Here is a 22,687-nt window from a genome sequence, read left to right on the forward strand (position 1 = left end):
CCAAGGCAGCCTCCGCGACGCTCAGGGTCCGCCGCGGAGAGTGGGTGGAGAGCGGGGACGCCTCCGCTCCTCCCGGCGCTGATCCCCCCGCCTGCGGCGCCGGGGGCGGGCTGCGGAGCGAGAGCGGAGTTCGGCGGGGCGGAGCGGGCACACCTGGGCCCCCGCCCGGCGAGGGAGCGCGGGCGGAGCGGGGGCGGAGGGAGCCCGTCCCTCCCCGTCCCGTCCCGTCCCGTCCCGTCCCGCTCTGTCCCTCCCCGTCCCACCCCTCACCCCTCCCTTCTTCCCTCCCTCCCTCCCTCCGTCCGCCCGTCCGTGCGCGCCGGCGGCGGCGGCGCCGCGCTCCCCACACCGCGCAGCCCCGCAGGTAAGCGCTGCGCGGCGGGCCCGGGGGCGGAGCGGAGCGGGGCGGGGCGGGGCGGGGGGTCCGCCGTCCCCGCCCGCGAAAAGGTTCCCGCTCCCCCATTCCCCGAGGGTTCCGCGCCCACGGAGCTCTCCCCCCTCCTCTTCCTCCTCCTCCTCCTCCTCTCGCTTTGGTTTTTTTTTCTTTCGTGTTCCTGAGCCCAGTCCGACTCCTGCGGCGCGCAGCGGTGCGCGGGACGGCGCGCCTTGGCTGGGGCCCCTCCAGCGAAGGGCTCCTTCGGGATGGGCTCGAGTGAGCTGCTGGCGTCGGGTTAAGCTTCTGTTGCTGCTGGACTAACGCCTCTGGGGTTGGCCTGGACTAAGTGATGGGCGCTTGTTTGATTAAGGGACACTAACAGTACTTACTTAGAGTCTGTCCTGATTTATTCCCCCCTCTCCTCTGTGAAGTCTCTTTGGATTGATTTATACCGATTAAGGCGGTGGAAAAAGTCCTTGTTAAAAAATGGTTGCCACCTCTTTCTCCTGACTTCCTCAGTCCTTCGGACGAAGAGCCTGCTGAAGTCCAATGGGAGCCGTGTTGATGTGTCCATGGTGTTTACAAAGGTAAAGGACAGGGAGAAGATGAATGACAAGCACAAGGGTATGGAGTATTAGAGAAAGACGGAGAGGGTGGGGAGCAGGAGGGAAGCTAGAGGACAAAAGCCGTTAGCGAACTGAAGTGAGAAGACAGAGGTGGAACCAGAGGGACCAAGTTTCTTCCTCTAGCTTCTTTCTCTATGTTCTTTTTAAATAGCTAGACAGCGGGAACCATCTCAAAAAGCTACTTCCTGAAGAAATATATGAAAAGTTTTTGTTATCAGAAAAATGTTGGAATGTTTAAATTTTATGTTCTTGTGGATTTCTCTCTGGAACAAGCTCACACCTTCATGATTTCAGTTGTCTATGAATAAGTTAAAAGCTGCTCAAATCTTCTCTTTCTTCTTTTGTTTTCTCCCTATCCTTATTTGCTGTAGGTTTGGGTTGGTTTTTTAGTTGGTTTTTTTGGCTGTTGGGAGGGTTGTGGGTTTGGGAGTTTTTTTTTTGGAGTGGGGAGGTTTCCGTTGGTTTGGGGTTTTTTTTTCGAGTTTCAAGATAGGATAACCTGGGGGAGCCTGTGTAGGCAAATTGTGTTCCCAAACTGTGGAGGAATCGGGGTAGCTGCAGTCCTTTCACCACTAAAAACTACTGCAACTCTTATCTTTTCAAAGAAAGTCTTTTTCATGCTAAGTCAGATTTGGTGCGTGTACCATTTTGTCTAAAAGGAATCACTCTCAGGTCTGAGTTATGTTTCAGTTTGGCAGCCAGGGCTGTGTGCCATGCAGCCTGTTACTCTCGTGCAAGGATGGGGTGTACTGTAGTACTAAAATAATACTTCTGGTAATTTCAGCAGTGGACTGAAGCGATATTGTGTGAGCCCAGGCATAAGTGAAGCTTTGCCCTGCGACTCACTATTACTGGCTATAGGCGTGCTGCATGTTTCTCCTTACCTGATATGTGTTCTGACTTACAAAGCAACTTGATAGGCCTGTGTTTTACTGTTGTTTTTTATTAAATATTAACCACACAAAATCAAATGCTGGATTGGAACTGTCTTGCTCCGGAGTAGATTGACACTGTCTCATCCTGTGCAGTTGTACATGAACTGTGGTTGTTTTCCCTTTTGTGTGCAAATAACCAGGGAATAATTTAGGGATATTGAGAAGCACTGTTTCATGATCAGTACGGTGTTGTCCTTATCACTCCTTAATACAGATTGCACTAGTTAGACTGTTGGCTGCTGTAAGCCTTGTTCTGAGAACTTAGCAGGAACAGTGCTGGTTGGAGAGAGGAAAACACTGACTGGAGTCTGCTTTCTATTCCTCCACTCTTCAAAACAAATATTGAGGGTGGAAAGGTTAAAAAGCTTTTGAGACAAAACACATGGAAAATGCAAAATTAAAGTGATGCTACACTGTGTACGCAGCTTTAATATGTGAACTCCACATGTACCAGTCTTATCACTGTGTACAAAAATACTTGTGATTTTCATCAGTAATTCTGTCAGATTGTAACTAAAATATAATTCCTTCTCTGCTTAAAAATGAGAGAAAAGAAAAATATCTGCAACTTGGTCTTGTACTGTCACACAGTGAAACTATGTGGGGAATCCAGGAGAGAGCTGAGGGTTGAAGAAAGTGTTTTGCTCTGGAGCAGAAACTTAGTACTTAAATGGGATTCACTTTTACATCACTGTGACGAGCCCTTAATAACACCTTAACGAATAGTTTGTGCTTTCTCAGTAGCCTCTCCATACTGAGCTTGCTTCTTCTGATGTTCAGAGGTTTAAGTCAAAAGGCAAGTATTTCTTCTGAGCAGCTTATTCCTTTGGGATACTACCACCATATTCTCTTTGAGTACCCAGCAGTTTGAGCACTAACTCTTGGAGGTGAGCTGCCTCCTCCAGATGTCAGAAGAGCTGGCTTTGAGCACCTCTATGTGGTGACCTGCCAGCACTTGCTGAGCACTGTTGCTGTGCCAATTGCTGTGTGTCTGGCTTTTTTATCATATGGATGCAAGAAAAAACTGAGTGCAGCTCTTTTGCCAACAGGGCTGGATGGGGAACTCTCTCACAGCCATTGCTTATAGTCTTGGTGATGCCAAAGGGCATGTGGAAGAATTTGAGAGTGGTAGGAGGTTGTACTGTGAGGCAGTTGCCGTTTCCACTGTCATTTGCCTCCCAAAATTGAAATTTGCTACATTAGTTGGATTTCCTCCCTTTCAGAAAGAAAAGTGCATGCAATTTAAGAGACACTTAAATTCAGTCTAAATTCAGTTTAAATCCATCTAAATGGTGTATTTGAACAGCAGCTGCTACAAGTAATGCTAGGGGAAAGATGCATACAATTGTTTTACTGAAAGGAGGATAGAGCAATCAATATCAGCATCTTTAGTTTGTGGATTAGTTCTTTATATGTTATGCATTTCACTGCTTCATCTTTCACAATGGGTTTTATTAATTTTTTTTATCAGTTTAGTAGTGGGGAAAAAAGGGAAACAAACTTTGAAGAAAGTAAACAATGTGGTTGTAAAAAAAAATAAACAAAAATGAAGGCATTATGAAAACACTCTTTTTTCCTTTTTTTTTTCTTTTCCATCTTCCTGTGTCCCCCTTTACAAAAGGTCCTCATTTGTGGCTTTAGGATTTTTGATAATTTGAAGGAAGAGAAATACATGATCATGAGGGACTTGAGCCAGCAGTGGCTTAAACTGGCATCCAGTGTGTGGTTTTGACTTTTCTTTCCCATTTGTCACAAGGTGTTACTGTAGAAAGGGGTTAGTCCTCAGTAGTGCACCATTGGGGCTGATCTTACACGTCTCGTGTTTTCCTCTCAGATGCTTTTCTTCACAGCTAACACAGAAGCTTAAGGTTTCATCCATGGCCTATAGATGTCAATGGTAAAATGTGTATTGGCACTGAATGACTTTGGATCAGGTGCAAGTCTGATGTGTTGCTTTTGCAGAAATACAAAATTGTTTCCAGGGCAGAGGAAAGCTCTATCAAAGGAATAAGAGCTGCTGTTCTGCTTACATTTCAGGGAATTTAAGTTTTGGGTTTCTTCATTTATATTTCAAGCTTAGTTCCTTTAAAACAAGTGGAAGCATTGCCTGTATGTTCTTGCACCTTCATTGACACACTGAAACAAATGGCAGTGAACTTCTGAACATCTAGTACCTTGTTTTGATTTTTATTGAAGGTAAATGAGATTTCTGATAAGTACCTATGTTTGTGCATCCAAACCTCTCCTTCTCTCATCCATTGACTGCCTGACACTGTTCCCATATTTCCAGACAGATTAACAGTACACTTGGCTTGCAAAATCTTGGTCATTGTTTGACTGAAGGTTGCACTTTAGGATCAAATTTCATTTTTTAATGACTAGTATCTCTTGTTCTTGAAAACATAGTTTCTATTTGTGCAATGTTGAGCACCAGTAAGGAAAAGAGCCTATGTGCTGGTGCTGTTTTGGATAGTATATGTGTGTCCCAGTTCCACATGGCAACCCCATGATCATTGCGTTTCTCTAATGAGCTTTTGACAGAGACCTTTTGAGGTGGTAAAGGCATTATATTTCTATACAGAGGAGCAGTAGCCTTGCTTGGATCAGTGCAAGGTGTCCAGAATTTCCTGACAGGGACAACCTGCAGGAATTTGTTAAACGTGTTTTTCTCAGTTCTTTATCTACATCCTAGTGGATCTGCCTCCTTCTTGACCCAAATCTTGTAGGCAGTTATGTTAGTGCACACAGGGAGGGGAGCACTGGCGCTCTTACCCCAGGGCAAAGAAGCATTTCTTCTTAAAAAGAAAGCAAATCTTCCTCCTCTGCCTTTGGCAGACAAAAACAGCCACAAACTTGTGTGGCTGCTGCGGTTGAAGGGGTGTGGGTAAGGCATGCCTACCCTTGCCAGAAGCACAGCCGGAGAAGGGGAACCACATCCCTCCTCCTCTAGCTACTTCCAGGATGAATAGCCCGGAAGGGTCCTGGGCTGGGGTGTGTGGAGAGTGTTCTGCTTTCCAAATGCCTTGAAGATCGGTGCTGGTGCACTTTGGAGTGGATTAAGACCTGGCTGTTGTTCCTGCTCGGGAAACGGGAGGAAAGTGTTGTACCTTGCTGTTTCCCATTCACATATTGCAATGTGGACTCTGCCGAGATAGTGGTAAATAGCGTGGATCGGTGGCATGAGAAATGCATTCAGTTGCAAAAGTGGGAAGGCTGGATCTCTTTTAGAAGGAAACGTATTCTGGGAGCACAGGTACTGTATTGGTGACAACTGTATATACACTTCTGTACCAGCTGCATTATCTTTACTTTAGATTGTAGTAACTTGAGAGGTTGGAACTGCTTTGTTTTTTTGAGGGCGTTTTTTGGCTTCCATGTGGCATACTCTAGATACAATTTAGAGGTGCTTTCCCTTTCTCTTTAAAAATACAAATTGTGCCAAGTATGCGAACCTAATATTATCTTTCTGCTTTTGCTTCTGACTGTGACTAAGAGATGAACACCTCCTGAAGGGGATTGTTGAAGCTACTGTAGAAAATTCCAGTGAGTTTGATAGTCATATATGATGAATTTCAATTCTGTGTAAGCCTCATGCTGTTGTATTACAGACCATTTAGCCTTTTGTGTAGGAATTTACATGCCACAGTGACCTTCTGAGTAGGGTGAATTTCAGAGGCACTCTATGCAGTATATTGGTTCTTGTCTTCAGCTAGAAAATGTATTGCATACTGCAGTGCTTGCAGGAGCAAGCAAAAAAAGTTGGATTGACATCAAAGGCAAGATCTTTCTGCACAAAATCCTGAAGCTTTTGAGTGGTAAAAGTCTGGCAAAGGAAATGCATGCTCTTTTTCATTGTAAGACCCTTTTCCCTCCCTCCCCCCCTCTTTTGGGATGTGTATGTCAAATACGAAATGGTGCTGGTACATTACTTATGGGAGCATTAATTTTTCTTAGACAGTCTTTGGCCACTTGTTGATGATTTTTTTTTCACCCTGGATGGAAAGATATATTTATAACTAGAGCAGTATCACTTTATTGTGAAGAAGTTAGCTGCAGCTTAAATTATTGAAAAACAAAAAAGTTGGATGAGTATTAAATGCTTACTGCATAGAGAAATTTGTATCTTCTTTGAATAGGAAAGTGATTATTTAAGAGAAGTGGGCTTAACATAAACTCCAACAAAGACATACTGGTATCTGAGCAGTCAAGGGAGATGCTGTACAGGTCGCACCTTTTTGTTAGGTGGTTATACTTCGGATTGTGTTTGCAGGAAAGGAGAAAGACTGATAAACTCTCAGGAGGAAACAGCTACATAGCTTGCAAGTATGGCAAGTGTTGTTTTGTCTGGTGCAAAGAGGTTTTGATAAAGAGTCTGTAGCCACTGGATTTCGCTAAATGTTTAGTCATTGATAATGCAGTCTGCTTTTGACCTGTTGTGGTTGTCAGACCTGCAGGACAGTGTCCTGAAGCCTTGAGCTGCCACTGGTGACAGAGCGAGGGAACTGGGATGGCATTATGTAGCTGCAGTGTGTGAAGGGTGGTGTGCCTCCACGATCCCTGCCCTAGCCAGGCTGTGGGTGTCCACAGCCAGGATGCTGGTGCAGAAGAAAGCCCGTGTTTGTTTGCTGCCCATTTCCAAATCCACCAAGTGAGGTGGAAGGGCTGATCCTGGCCCTGGGGACGCCACCTGTGCAAGAGTCCCTGTCCCTTCAGCCCACAGACCAGAGGCCCAGCACGTGGTGAACACCTCCACTCTCCAGCTGCTTTGGGGCAAGGAGAAGCAAATTGTCAAGCAGTGGCAGCTGCTGCAGCTGCTGGCCCTTGACTGGCTAGCTGGTGGCAGGAGACCTTAGTGGAGGGATGTAGATTAGTACCTCAAACCAGTGGCTCTGTCAGTAGAAGGTCACCTTGCCCCTTAAAGAAATTGCTTTGTACTGGGAGGAAATGTGGTAGTCACTGTCATGGTCAAGACACGGCATTTTTCTGGATCGCGTGCCTGCGTCAGGTGCTCACTGACGTTCTTGGTGGAATCTGTTTTCCTGTGGTTACTGTATTTTTTCCAATCTCTTACTGCAGCAGTGACCTCACTTCCTGGGTCCTAGAGGTTTCAAGGTTTTGTCTTTATGTTATTAACCACTTTCACAGTTACTTGTAACCGAACATGAAGTAGTAGCAAAGGCTGGTGGGTGTGTATGTGTGTTCCCTGTTCTATCTGGACTTCTGAGCTCTTTCTGCTAGTAGAAGAAAATGTGAACTTTTTGTGCATAATTTAGTTGCTATTTCCATGCCTATTGTGACAGGTGTGTTTTCAGTGATTCCCTGTAGAGACTGGATCAGTAGTTTTACAAGATATTTATAGTTGTGAGATGAGTTGCAGTAGATAGGTGTTGCTTTCATGTAGTAGTGAAGCTGTAATGTGTGATGTAAAGGGGAAATTTGGCTACTTTGCCTCAGGTCATGCTCACAGGATTAAACTTTGTAGTACATTTCTATAATTGCTTTCTAGTTTTAAACGTAGCAAACTAATTATTGAAGTACAAAAGCATTTGGGAAATTGGGAGGGAAATGTGAGATACACCAGAATAGATTCAGATTAATAATGATAAACTTGTCAATTCCAAAGGAGCGTGAAGCATGGTATATTTTTTATTAATACTGTATTGCATGTCATTGACTATTGCACTTGGACAAAGTCTTTGCAAATGAGTACACAGCTCTGCTGAAGTGTCTAATTGGCAAATTTTTGGTACAGGAGAATAACTTGAATGTTCCCTTTGTCCATGCTGAGAATGTCCCCAGGCATTCCTGTCTTGTTAGGACAAACTAGCCAGGGTAGTAAGACAACGTTGTCCTATATGCCACAGTAACACCCAACATGTACTAGGAGTCATATTTCATCATGGCCAGGCTTCACGAATGAAGATTTGGGAAGGGCTCTACCCACGTTTGTTACAGGCGCGTTGGTGGCTGAAAAGGCCAATACAAGATAGACACGTCCGGTTGCAAAAGGCACAGCAGAAAGACTCCTTAGGTGGTATATTCTGCAAGACACGATTCTTTCTGTGTTGTCTTTTCTCCTCAAGAATGATCCTGCGTGCTTTGTCAAAGGCATCAGCAGCGTTATAGATGGTGTGTCTCCAGACCTTCTGATTGGAGGCCAGAGTAGACCATTTATGGTGATCAATATGACCAAGGCTGAGATGTTGTTTCAGGGAGTCCTTGTATCTTCTCTTCGGGACTCCTCTCTTGTGGCAGCCGGTGGCAAGTTCACCATAAAGCAGGATCTTAGGGAGGTGGTGGTCCTTCAACCTGGAGACGTGCCCTGCCCAGTGCAGCTGCGTTCTCAGCAACATGGCCTCAATACTTGTGACTGCTGCTTGTTCAAGAACAGATGTATTGGTCACATAATCTGACCAGTGAATGTTTAGGATTGTAACATTTAAGCATATGTTAGCCATCCACATAATCATTAGATTCAGTCAAGGAGCAAAGCCTTGGCCTTCAGTTTAAGGATTCATTGGGATGTTCAGTGGTTTCTATCCACACGTCCGTCTGTTTACTTGTCTCTTGCAGACACAAGTCCAATGCTTCAACAGGTCACTTCTCCCTGTTCCTCTTGTCAAGGAAATGGGATTCACCAATTGTTTTCCTGAGATCTTGCAGTGGGGCAAACAAACAACTTCAGGAAAATGGATGTCTGGATAGGTACCCAACATTCAAGGAGTATTGTCCTGAATGTGACTTGTACTTGAAAGATACCATAATAAATGTCTTTCCTTTTCCTTTCTGTGCTCCCCAAAATGTGACAGACATGGAGAGCAATTCTGTGCAAATGAGCCAGGGTGCCTTTGACATGTCCTGAGCATGGTTTCTGCATGGGGCTCTGAGAGCTGTCCCAGTGTGGCTAACAACACATCAGGATCATTTTGCTTTGGAGGAAAGTACTGGAAACTTTACCGCAAAGCAGTGTATTTCCCTGCACAGAAACTTTTTGTAAGCTAGAGAAGATTTTTCTGAATTAATCTGTTTGCTCCCCTAGTCTTTTAGCTTCGTGTTTATAGCACTTACAGTGCCCTATTTCAAATACCCAGTGCAAGTGGGACTGGAAGCTGACTGAAACTTCAGGGTATTGCTGTGATCAAAACAATTCTGGTATTTAGTGAATAGACTTAAAATAGGTCTCTAGAATTATTGCAATTTTGCAAATAGTTGATAGAAATAGTATAGCTTAGTGCCTGGTTCTCCAAGAAGTACAGTGTGTTTTCTGTTCCCTGCCATGGGTTGCTTAAGTTTCACATGCAAAAGCATACTAAGAGGTTCAGCCTAAAGGAAAAAATTCAGGGGTAGATGTGCAAGCTGATGACAACCTGATGACAGGTGGGAATTACATGATTGTAGAACGCATAAATGCCTTAAAACTAATATGCCTGAACAAACACTTCTGCTGTGATCCTGCATATTTCCGTCCTCAGCATCTCCTCCACAAAATTTCTTACAAACAGAAGCTGGTTGCCCAGATTTTAATGATAAAGTTCTGTTTGAGAGACTTGTTTACAACTTTTTCAGTTCTTCTCTCTAAATTGTTTTTAGTATGCTATGAAGATTCTGTGAAGAGACCCTTAGTATAATTTTTGTGGGAAAACAGTCACTTTTTCCTTCAGAAGAGTAGCACAGAACTGCAGGAAAGGCTTTGGCAATGAAGCTGCACCCTGTTCCTTTGTGTTTCATCATTGCCAGGCATGTGGAAAAGGAGGGAGAGAAAATGTTGACTTTCCTCAGAGCTACCAAGATAAGGTGATGTTTCTTGGTTGGTTACAAATTCAAATGTGAAGCTGCTGTGCATCTGCCTCCCACAATTATGCAGAAGTCATTCTGTGCCCTGTATGTCCCTCTGACTGTTCCTCTTGTGGTTTGATTACCTTTTTCCCCTCAAGACCCTGCAAGTGGGGTCTCCTGCTGATATAAGTTGTATCTCCACTAGAGGGGGACGCCAGTAAAGCTGTACTGGGAAACTTGGAGGATTTGATAAGTTTTAATGCTTTACTCTTCCTCCTGGCTGTCACTGTTGTCTGTTGGTTTGAGTGGAATATCCTTGAAAGAAGGCTGCTGCAGGACTCAAGGCAGCAGCTGACCAAGTAGTAGGCATTGGGTTTCTCCAAAACACTGTCAGTTCTGCCAGTCTGCTATTATGCATTTTTGTATGGAATCATTGGAAGGGACCTTAAGGATCATCTAGTTCCCAGACCCCTGCCACAGACAGGAACACCTTCCACTAGACCAAGTTGCTCAAAGCACCATGCCACATAACCTTAAACAATTCCAGGTATGGGTCATCTACAGCTTCTCTGGGCAACCTGTTCCAGTGCCTCACTACCCTCACAATACAGAATTTATTCCTATTATGTAATCTAAATGCATCCTTTTTCAGGGTCAATTACCCCTTGACCTGCCTCTACGTACCCTTCTACAAAGTCCTTTTCTATCTTTTTTAAACACCCTCTTTAGGTACTGGAAGGTGCTATAAGGTCTTCCCAGAGCCTTCGCTTCTTCAGGCTGAACAGCCCGAGCTCTCTCTGCCTGTCTTCACAGGAGAGGTGCTCCAGCCCTCTGTTCATTTCTGTAGCCCTCCTCTGGACTTATTCCAATGGTCTATATCTCTCTTATGTTGGGGGTTCCAGAGCTGGGCGTAGTACTCTGGCTGGGATCTCCCGAGAGCAGAGTAGAAGGGAAGTATAAGGTCAGCAGACCTAAGAGAGGCTGCTCACTGGTGGGAGAGTAAAAATCAGACCCAGCATGCCTAAGTGGGCCTTGTCAGGGATGAGAGTAGCTGTGCATGGACCTCAAGCGTTGGTGTCATGGACATAGCTGGTGTGTGCAATTATGGGATGCCTAAAAAGTCTGTTTTGTATGTGGATTTCAGTACATTCTCTTTTTGTGGCCTGGATCCCTTGAAGGTTTTCGTTTATTTGTGTGGTCACAAAGAAAGATCTTAGTGGTTCTCAAGTAATGCTTTATGGCTTATGCTTTTGTTACAAACTGTCTTAAGGAGGCTTTGAAGTGTGTGTATGTTTAATGTTTGTATCCATGCTAATGTGCACAAAGTTCCAAGGGGAGAGCTTGAGGCAAACTACTATTTAGTTTTGATTTTCCTTTTTTTCTTTAAGAATAATCCCAGTTGCACTTTTGTCCGATAGGACTGCTTTTTATCCTTTCTTAACTCTTTAAAAGAGGTGCAAGAAACGTGTATCTGAAAAGTCATGAGACAGACTAGATAGTGCTTGGACACTAAACTTTCTGTCATCATTTGTGTTAGAAGACAGTTTCTTTTGATTTTGTTCTGGTTTTAGATCAACTGTTTTCCTACTCATGGCTTTTTGTTTTCCCCATGAATTTGTGCCATCTTTCAAATATTCTGATTGAAATATTTGTTGTTTCTGTTCAGCATTGTATATGTTGAGAACTCAGTCAGGGAAGTTGAATAATCACTGAAGTATGGTGTGAATTTACAACAGCCTACTTAATTCATGTGACTTCTTGTACGCACTAAAAGCTAGTCTGCTAAACACAACTCAGAGTTAATCCAAGTCAATTCTTAAAGTGAATTAGTCAAGCTATGTGCTAATCCTCTGTGTTTACCTGCTTATTGAGATAGGCAGCAGCCTAAGTTGCTTTAAACTTCGCTTGATAATTGAAAGGGGAAGGGTCAAAGGGAAAGGTGATGAAGTCTTGATGTTTTCTTCATCTGTCTCCTTTCAGGGCATATTTCAGTACTGCTTTGCATTTATAAATCTTGAATTCATGGAATGATCAGCATGAGCTACCTGAGGCCAAAACCCAGTAATCTGCTGCAGTTCTCTGCTAAGCATCCCTGACAGCTTCAGCTATTTCCAGAATATTTCAGAGAGTGTGCTACTTCCTGATCATCCATACTAGCTGTTCCACAAAATGTCCAACTGGTTGAGTTGAGATGCTGTAGGCAGTGGGGAATATGATGCAGACTGTGAGGAGCAGGAAGCCCTATCAACCTCTGCCAAGAAACTAGTAACCAGCCCTGATTTTACAGCATGGACACACACACACACACACACACACACACACACACACACACACACACACACACAAAGAAATTCTGTCCATATTGTTCTGAGCACACCAGAGACTTGCATGATGGGCAAGAAGTAATTCCCTTTCATTTATCAGCATTAGGATTTTTGTTATCTTGAGCTACTGGGTTTGCTCCCCCTCAATCATGACAAGATCAAAGGTAAGAACTTATTTCTGGGTCACTGCTGTCCATCAGATAAGTTTGTTTGTGGCCTTGGGAAAAAGCAGTGATGTGAGAATAGGGAATTTAAACCCTGTTGTTAAGATAATTCTTTCTTATTGTCAATTCTAAGTTCTTTCAAACTTCATTCAGGTTAACTATGCAAAATACAGCACTGCAGAAATTGCCCAGAGAACAGTCAGTTGAAACAATGCAGATGTTCCATAAATATTTCTGAAGAAGCATGACTGTTATTTCTGGTTCGAGGGGTTGATAAACAATTACTGTGTCTGCACTGGTGCTGGCCTGAACCATGTCAAGCTATTGCCTTGCAGTCTTTAGTGTATTTTTGGCAGGAGTGGGGGGAATGGCTGGCAAATTTCTATTTCAAATAAACTAAATTAAACTCCTGTTTGTGCACCATTGGTCATGGTGCATGTAGATATTGGGGTAGTACATTTGTGATTTGGGGTTTGGCAAGCTTAATTGTGGACCTCCTTGGCTTCAGCATTTCCAGATTATTGTATTTTGTGGTGGTTCATTCTGCCTGAAGATGAACATCTGCTTTGTGGATGCTGGAGGGAGAAGGAAGTATTTGCTTTAGGGCTGGCCCCCCTCAATGCTGCTTAGAGAATTGTGACATTTTGTTATCATCCAGATGTTTTTCTTTAAATCTAGTGAAAGGATATGGCCTGAATGTTTAAATACAAACTTGTCGCAGAAGAATGCCAGCATACTACTGCTTTTCTGAGTTCTAAACAAAAGGTAGGGTTGAAAAATGGAGTCTGTGTTGCTGAGTTATGGAAGTATTGTATCACTTTGTTATTTCTTCTTGGAAACAAATATTAAAAGTCTATTTGTAAGTTGTTGACAGACAAGTTCTTGTTGCTTTTCCTGCTGACAAGTAATAGCTGGAGAAAAGCATCCTGATACCTTACGGGGTGATTTATACCTTGATAGAATCATAATCATAGAATGGTTGGAAGAGACCTTCAAGCTTATTTAGTTCCAAGCCCCCTGCCATGGACAGAGACACCTTTCCCTAGACCACGTTGCTCAGAGCTCCATCCAAACTAGCCTTAAACGCTTCCAGGGATGGGGCACCCACAACTTCTCTGGGCAACCACCCTCACAGTAAAGAATTTCTTCCTAACATCTAATCTAAACCTGTGCTCTTTCAGTTTGAAGCCATTCCACTTTCTGTCACTATATGCTCTTGTAAAAAGTCCATCTCCATCTTTCTTGTTGGTTCCCTTCAAGTACTGGAAGACCTCAATTAAGTCACCCCAAAGCTTTCTCTTTTCCAGGCTGAACAATTCTCTTAACCTTTCCCCATAGGAGAGGTGCTCCATCCCACTAATCATTTTGGTGGCCCTCCTCTGGTCTTGCTCCAACAGGTCAATGTCCTTCCTGAGCTGGGAGCCCCAGAGCTGGATGCAATGCTACAGGTGGGGTCTCACCAGAGTGGAGGGGCAGAATCACCTCAGCCTGCTGACCACACTGCTTTTGATGCAGCCCAGGATAGAATTGGCTTTCTGAACTGCAAATGCACATTGCCAGCTCATGTCCAGCCTCTCATCCATCAACACCCCCAAGTCCTTCTTGGCAGGGCTGCTCTTGATCTGTTCGTCCCCCAGCCTGTATTGATACCAGGGGTTGCCCTGACTTAGGTACAGCACCTTGCGCTTGGTCTTTTTAAATCTTATGGGATTCCCATGGGCCCACTCCTTGAGCTTGTCCAGGTCTCTCTGGATGGCATCCCATCCTTCAGGTGTGTCAACTGCATGACAGCTTGGTGTCATCAGTAAATTTGCTGAGGGTGCACTTTATCCCTTCGTCTATGTCATTAATGAAAATGAGACAAGAGGCTTTGCCCACTGTTGTCTTCTTTAATGATATTGATTAGTTAGCAAAATAGTGATGAGAATGTACTAGGAGTTAAATTCTGTCAACTACCACTGCAACACAATGCCTCTGTCTTGGCTTACTGTTGTGAAAAATGCTTCTTGCAATCCCAGTGTTCAGAATAATTTTAATGAGCAACTTCTTGCTCTCTTTTTTTTCTTTTTCTCTTAAATAATGCAAGAGGACAAAAGCATGCACCATACTTGCTTCTTTTATGTACATATGCATACACAATGCTGGCAACAGTTAATGGTGCATTTTGAATTACGAGCTCTCCGTGGTGACTTTGGACTTTTCTGCCTTTTACTTAACTTCTTCAAATTTCATGTCTGTCAGTAGAAACAAACAATTTTAAAACAGTTTCAGAAACTGTTTTGAAATTACTTCTTTTAGAAGTATTTGGTACTATAGAAGTCAGTACCACAGAAGTGTGTCTTTTAAATACGTAGCCATATGACAGCAGCTTCACTGTGGTCATGGTATTGGAGATCATCCACTTTGTAGTAATTTGTTTACATAAGCCTTAGCAGATTGGCGTTATTTTCCAGCACTTGGTGTCTAGCTGTATTTTTCCTTTTTAATTTCTGGTGATTCTTTCTTAAAGTTTAAAGCAGTGACGTAATGTTGAAATTACATGATTGCATGAGCTATTACTCTGGAGTCTTCCTGGTTCATGTTGCTTTTATTTGAAATGGGGAAATTAGAAATTCATTTTCAGGAATAAGTTGTTGTTCCTGTACTCAGCAGTTGAAAAATCTCAGTGGACCTGCTGCTGCAGTTGTTTTTTGAAGATGGTGCTATGGTTAGCAGAGATGTTTTAAAGCAATTTTTTGTGTCTATATGGTTTGGTTATTTTCCACTGACCTGATCTTTCTGTTGAAGAAGCTCCTAATACATCTGGAGAGAGACGCATCTACCAGCCAGCATCTCTTGCATTAAGGCAGATGCTCACTCTTTCCCCCAGTTAGAGTGGGAAGAGGTTCTCCAGCCTTAATGAGTGGCAAAGGAATTATCATCTCTAAGCAATTCTTAATAGGCAAACATTAATGGAAGTCATTAGGAGGTAATGGTAGATAATAACTGAAATAAGTCTAGAGGTGCCGAATAGTAACGGGAAGGCAACCTGATATGTTGACTTTAAAGAGTGAACTGCAGGAAAATTAAGATACTGAAGAAACCACGCAGAATTTTTTCAACTTTCCAAACAAAGCTCAGAAGCAGCTTTTCGGAGAAGTAGAAGGCTTCAAAAGATGAGGTATCACTCTGCATTTAAAAAACAGCAAGAAAATGCTCCCCAAGAGATGGGTGTGGAATAGACACAATATGGAAATAATCAGGAAATGAGGTTGAGCAAGTGAGAGAATTGCACTGGATGGTGCAAACTGACCTAAGTCGGGGAAGTGCAGAAAGGATTCTTTAAAAGGATGACTACATAAAATAAACTGAAGTTTGGTCTGATGGAAAATAAGATTTCAAGTGCCTCAATGAGGATTAGAGAAAAAGTATGCTGTGTTTAACAGGGGAAAGAAGCATGATTCAGTTGTGGGGAGCACAGTGGTGACATTTCTGGCAAAAAAAGTTGAGATATGAATAGAAAATTACGTGTGTGTCTCTTTTTTTCTTTGTTTCGATAAATTTCATTTTATCAGTATGCAAAGAAACCTGTTGTGCTGCTGGGGAAACCTGGGGGATGCTGCTGATGTAAGTCCAATTTATATCATAATTGATGTGACTTAGACTGAGTGTGTTCATGATTTCACGTGTTACAATGTTAAATACTATGGGTTTGTCCTTTCAAAATATGTCTACTGTCTATTAGTAGTAAAATTTGACATCTTTCTCTCCCCCTAAAAAAACCCAAAACAACAAGATACACAACTCCAAGACAAAAACAATTCCTGAAAGAATTAACAGCTTGTAATTTTGGGATAATCTACTCACTAAAGATCATTAGTGGTGGTCACAGTTGAACATTTGAAGGTCCCTTCTGGGGCTGAACATCGGAGCAGGTAAAGGAGAACAGCAGACATGCGTAGGTTAGTTACAGGCTCTTCAACTGTCTGCCCTGTGGTGGTACCCAGAGCATACCTGTGGTCAGTCTGCTTTTGTCATCCTCAGAAAGGGTATGAGCCATGGTGACAAGCAAATTAGAGTGGCATATGGAAAAGATTTCCCTGCAAGATAAATGCTACAGGATATTATACTACCTACTGATGTTTGTTTTTTTTCTTTCCTTGAAAATCTCTGAAGAGAGGTTTGTTTTTTTTTTTTTTTATATGTTCAGATTGATCTTTCACTTTATCTGGGGGTGTGGGCAGGGGCTCTAACCTTGCCCTGATGGGATGACTGGGAAGATATCACTGCTGACAAAAGATGATTTCTCTGAGGAAGTGCAGCTGCACAGCGATACTATTTTATTTTTGTACATTAGTTCATGGTAAATGATTAAGGTGATAAAATGTCTCCTTAATCTCAGAGTGAGGAACGGGGACAGTTTCACACAACGCTGCCTCTGCACAGAGTTCATGAAACTATTTAGCTTGGGGAAAGAGGCTCCACCTGACGCTTCTTTGCTGAACATTTTACAGGCTATATTCTGTCAAGGAAAGCTTTAGCAGCAGTCTTGTACTACTCATAGTATTAATTATTGAGGCTGGAACAATCATCTTTCCCAGATTAGCCACAAAGCTCCTATTCAAAGAGGTTTGACTGATGTAATTTTTTTTTTTTTTTTGAAGCACAGGCTACATTGTGAATGCGAACGACATAGATTTGAAATCCTCTGTTGACCATTGTATCATGGAAGAGTCCTACTGAATTCAAAGGCAGTTTTTAAATATATATAGAAATAGATTTCTCTCTAGCCTCGGATCATTGCTGAAAGGTTCATCTTTTTTTCCTTACTGTCATGGTTTGAGATAGCCCCAAAATCCAATTCCCTAGCTCCATTCCCCCTCCCACATCTCAACCTAATGTGAGATGGGTTTTTCCAGACAAAACACACCAGACTCAAAGTGGGGGAAAGGGAATATATTACAATGACTGTACAAATAAATACCATATCACATTATACACACGATCACAAACTATCTCTACCATGACATATATATTTACAATGATCAGATCTCTTCTCCCCTCCAAATAAAAGTCCAGGAGGGAAAGAAGGACAGATCCCTTCCAGTCTTTAAACAGCAGCATCTTCTGAGGCAGCAGTCTGTCTGTCTTCTCCACATGCAGCAGCTGATAGCTGGCTTTCTGCCAGCACTCACGAGGGAGGTATCCAGGCTCCCTCGACCCCCTTGATGCAGGCAAAGGGGTCTTCCGTGGGCTTCGTAACCCCAGACAAGGTCGTATCACCACGTCATATCATGAAGACACAGGGGGGTCTTCGTGACGGTCTGGTATCTCCAGGTCATTCAAGCTCCTTCTTGCAGGGCCTCTGTGCCCTGTCTCTCAGGCTGCCACCGTGGCAGCAGTGCAAGGGGGGGGAGCCAAGGTCAACTCCCCCCGCATTCCATCTGGCCGTCCCGGTCCAGCTCCGGGACGTCTTTTGAGCTTCTTAGCTCCTCTCTCACTCTCTGGTGCTGCATGTCTAAAACTCTTCTCCTTAATAGGAGTCCATCTCCCTCTTTTCTCAGAGGGATCTCAAAGGAGTTTTGGGGGGCTGGTACAGTCTTACCCCCAGAACTCTGTCTCTCAGCCTGCTGGCTCTCTTTTTTCCCGGCTCTCCTTCTAGGAGTCCTTTCTCTGGTGCTGCATGTTGCTTCTGCTGCTCCTTCAGTTCAGGTTCTTATCTCTGGCTCTCTGCCACCGTTTCTCTGGTCAGTGCCGGCTGCTGCTCTGCGCCCATGGAGAAAACATCTCCCGGCATAACTACAGGCACCCAGCCCAGCTTTATGCTGTCCCAGGTCCCCGCAGCCCCCCAGCCAGGGGCTGGGAGGGCCCCAGAGGGCCCAAGGGGCTCAGAGCCCCTTCCTCATGGCTCTACAACATGGCCACCTCTCCTCAACAACCAAAACTACAACTCATCTCTTCTGGTGAGCTTGTGGAATGTTGACATTTTTGCAGGAGCGCCCATTGGGCAGAACTTCAAAACTTCCAGGGGTTTCCACCCCTTGGGGTCTACCACTTTTCTTAGCCTCTGGGGGAAAACAAAGTCCAAACCATGACACTTACATAAGATAGACTAACAGCTGTATTACGCTCCTGAAAGTGGAAACTATAAGTCTCTTTTAGCTTCAGGAAGCTACAGACTTCTGTGGAGCAGTTTTTAAAAACTCTTTGAGGTGTACAGATGTGAGTTGATGGAAGGCAGATGGGAAAGTACAAAAGATGAGTTCCTTTCCTCTTCTTTTGGGGGCTTTGGGTTTTGTTTGGTTTGTTTGTTTGTTTGTTTGTTTTTGGGGTTGGGGGGGGGTTTTTTTGCATTACTAATATACTTTGGGACTTCTGCATTTTAATTTGATCTTTAAGTGACCTTCCTTATTCCGGATTTTTTATTTTTTTGTAAGATACTTTTTGGGAGCCTGGGCAAGTTGAGGATAAATTTCCTAAGGTCGTGTTTGTTATTTTGTTTTGATTTGGCTTAAATAAAAGCTGAGTGCTCTGGCCAGCTGCTGCTGTTTCAGTAAAGCAGTTTGCAAGCTGATACACAGCTAAACATGCTGCTGTCTTGCTTTTGATGCTGTTAGTGGCTAAAGAGTTGGTTGCACTATATTTTATTCCCAACGTATGCTTTGGCTGGCAACTTGCAATCAAAGCAGGCATCATACAAATGTAGAAGTAGGTCTATAACTTATGTGGAATCATTGCAGTAATAAAATCTTTGAGTCTATTGTGCATCTTTGTGGCACTGAATAATTTCCAAGACAATTGTTTAGGGCATTGGTGCTCTGAAGGGTCAGCAGTAGTAGACAGTACCTGTTTTGACATGTTCAGTGACTGAGTTTGATCTGAACTTGGGAAAGTTTTTTTGTCCTTGTGCTTTTTGGGTTGTCAAAGTCATGAGTGCTCAGACTGTTACAAACAAATAAAACAAAGAAAAAAATGCCCACAAAACACACAAAAACCTCAAACAAACAAACACACACCAAAAAAAAAAAAAAAAAAAAAGAAAAGCCAGAAAACAGATGATGTGTTCAGGATAAAAAGAGGATATTTTTCAACAGCCTGTAGAGGGGAATGCCATTCATGTAGTCTAGTCTGCTGGGGTATCCATGTTCTTTTATCCTGCTCTCCCCAGAGATTTTGAGGTGGGTCAGGCAGCACACTGGAGACCAAATGGCAGGTAATGATGCCACTTGCTGTCCAGTGGTCTGGCTGGGGGCTGTTCTCCTGCTCTCTCTCAGTGCCTGTGCAGGAGGCTGTCTCAGCCTGTCTCGCTGATAACCCTTTTGTGAGCCTTCCCCATCGCACAGGACATCCTGTAAATGCAGCTCTGCCAGTGCTTCTGCAGCTCCACTACAAAATCTCATTGTGCTACCGTACAGCCAAACAGTGATGGCAGGAGAGAGTGCTTAGTACCAACTGATTCTGGGTTTTGGGCCAACCAACTCAACTGCCCATTGTAGTTGCCAGTTTATTTATTATTAAGTCATTTTTTGGTGACAGTGAAACATTTAAAACTGCATTATCCTTTTTGCAAGTCTCTCTCACTTTCTCCTCCCTCCTTTCTAAGCCATAATGATATTTTGGTTTACTGGTTTCTTTATTGTTCATCTATTGTGTCAGGCTGGAAAATGATCCTTTTTTATTTTAATAATTGCTCTGGAAATGTTTGTGCTCAAACAGTGCAGTACTTCACCAAAAGTGGAAGTTATGAGAGCAGAAATGGCATGGATAGAAATCGATGCTATTGGATTAACCTACTCTGTCTGTGAAAGAAAAGTCCTGATCTCTTAAACAGTATCTGCAAAGAATTGACATTTTACGTCAAAGTGAACTAGCCATTGATTACTGCAAAGAAATGACTAGATAATTTCTCTCCAGGGACAGGAATTTGATGCAAAAATGTTTCTGGATAAGGTTTGATTTCCAGTTGAGATTTGGGCACATATGTGTGCTGTGTTTTGGGGTTGAGGTATTATTTATAGAAGCACTTTTTACTCTGAGTAGCTCTTTCGTGTCTTGATGCATACAAAAAATCATTTGCCTCTGTATAGTGTGCTAGCTTAACAGTGACAATGAAAAATTCATCTTGTTTCCTACGAGGATCTCAGTTTGTTCTGCAGATGTGAATGAGTAGCTCAGTTTCATTGCACCTTCAGTCTGTCCTTGATCTTCATTCTTGAACAGAAAAATCTGTTCATTTTCTTAGGGCTGATTGTAACTTTTGCAGTATTCACTCTTGCTAGTGTGAAAGGGCAGAGACCTCAAGTATGTTTTACTCTGCATTTTGTTTTTGGTTTTGGTTTGGTTTTATTTCAATATTTGTAAGGTAGAGATTTCCTATTGTTGTGTCTGAACTGTTTCATATGTTAGCAAATTCCACTCTGCTTTTCTAGACAGTGAAGTTTTAAACTCAAGAAATGTCTGGCTTTACTGGCAGTAGCTGTTTTCAGGGGGGGTGATGATACAGCCAGCACAGGAAACACTGAGCTTGTCACTTGTTTTTGGCACTCCCCTTCCAGACTTCCACAACCCCTCAGTAAAACCTCGCAAATCCATTTTCACAGTGAATTTATTCATTCTTATGAAGAGCTTCCAAGTGGGTGAGAAGCTATAGCTCTGTAGTTCTTAAGCTTTACTCAGCTAAAACACATTTAATAGCTTAAGGTCATACAGTATCACCACCAGAAATATGTAATCCAGAAACTTGAAGTCTGTGAAGTCAAGCCAAAGTGGTACCAAAAGGTACCTGGTAGCTGTACAGGAAAGCAAAGCTGGAAGAAGGCAACAGTGCAGGACACCTGGTATTGTCTGACCCAGGAGACAGCCAGAGCTTGTGAAAACTCAATTGCCTTTCATTCCCAGAACCTTAATGTAGCAGAGGCACTGCATATTTGTGGACCCAGATGAGATACTCAGTGATACAGAAGTTGTTGGCATTGCTGTATCAGTGCAAACTTGCGTACTGTGCAAAAAAACCAGGGAGGAATAAGGGTAACAATTTTTGTCACTGGATTTGTAATGGATTTTCCGAAAGCAGTTCCTTCAAGATGATGTTTCTGTGATACACAAAAATTTCTCCTAAGTACTCCAAGTAATGACAAAACTGCATGGTTCCTCTTTTCTGTGGTATCAGACAGCTGATCAACAAGGCATGATGCTTAATCATGGAATTTCAGAGAACAGTATGTTTTATAGTCAGGATGTGTTGCTTCACAGAGGACAAGAAAATTTATAATTTTCATTTTACAAATTTTAGATACTGACCTAACATGTTTCCCTGGTTTGCAGTTCTCTGGATGTATTCAGTGTCTGTCAAGAGAAGGTACCACACAGAGTATTTGCCTACACCACCTGTAGCTCCGGTGGTTAGGAATGACATGTGTGAATCTGCTTCCAAATTTCTGTATTTTTTTTCAACGCTTTGTAGTGCAGCAAGCAATCAAAATCTCATTAGTAAGAAGCAAGTCTTGAGCTTTTGTGTTTCAGACTTTCTGTTTAAAAAGACATTTCATTTTGTATCGTAATGTCTTTTAGCGAAGTTCATTTGAGGATCCTGTTCCCTTTATTTGCAGATCTTGAAAACACAGGCCTGCACCCTGAACTCACACGGGTATTAAGTTAGGAGCCACCTTTGTTTTCTTGAATGGAGTCTGCTTGTTTTAGCACTGCTGTGAAAGCATAGTTCCCTCTGTACTTTATTATTGCTGAAGAGGAGGCGGCAGGTTGGGAGTGGGGGGACAGTCCTTTTGTACAGTACAACCTGTTTTCAGCTGGGATGAGCTTTTATGAGCCTAACCATTGGCAGAAAGTCTTTATCATTGTGAACATCATGCTTGGGAGGTAGAGAAGCAAGGTGTTTGCCTAAGAACTGTCCTTTTCCTAGCCAAATTGAGGGATCAGTGAAATACAAGTAATGAAAATACAGATAGGTGTAGAAGGGGACATATGAAATGGCCATGGGCTTAGGAATTTTTTACTAATGTTTGTTTTCTGTTTCTTGGAGAACTGATTAAAAATGACTGCAGGCATATTTCCTCCCTCATCTCTCATTGTGTATTAAATGCTCATTGAATTTTGTGGGTTAAGCTTTTTCTGACATTTGTGTTCTACCTGGAGTACACAGAGCTAGCTAAAGGCTGGACAGACTTCAGGGAGGGAGTTTCTTAGTTTTTTCCTTCTGCTTTATGATCCTTCATAGTAAAATTGTTCATTTTCTCTCATTTTTGTGGGGCAAACAGGATTCTAAACCTACCTCTGGTTTTGCTTTAGATAGTATTCCTTAAAGTCTCCATGAACTGTCAATTCTTCTCTACCTTCACTATGGAAAAGTGGCAGCATTTCAGGATTAAGAAGAGAGAAAATATTTTAAAAGAAACTAACAATGACCTGTTGTAAAGTCAACTGCTGCTCTTATGCATGTTTTGAGAAGAAAAGAAACCGAGGTCTTTTGGGATCTTATTTATGTTACAAT

General features: G+C 42.8%; 1 protein-coding gene across 2 annotated transcripts in view; it reads left to right on the forward strand.

Moving 5' to 3' along the window:
* Positions 1–362: 362 nt before the first annotated feature.
* LPAR1 (lysophosphatidic acid receptor 1) overlaps positions 363–22,687 on the forward strand; it is a 70,348-nt gene continuing 48,023 nt past the window's right edge. Inside the window, exon 1 of one of the 2 annotated variants that reach the window (XM_051789251.1) lies at positions 363–963. The gene's annotated coding sequence lies outside the window, so the exon portion shown is untranslated. Of the gene's footprint in view, positions 964–5,171; positions 5,191–22,687 lie in introns of those variants that run through there. The other variant, XM_051789252.1, reaches the window with a different exon arrangement.

This window comes from Manacus candei, unplaced genomic scaffold (genome assembly GCF_025592945.1).
Source record: "Manacus candei isolate 608988 ecotype Guabito, Panama unplaced genomic scaffold, ASM2559294v1 h1tg000027l, whole genome shotgun sequence".
Taxonomy (NCBI): Eukaryota; Metazoa; Chordata; class Aves; order Passeriformes; family Pipridae; genus Manacus; species Manacus candei.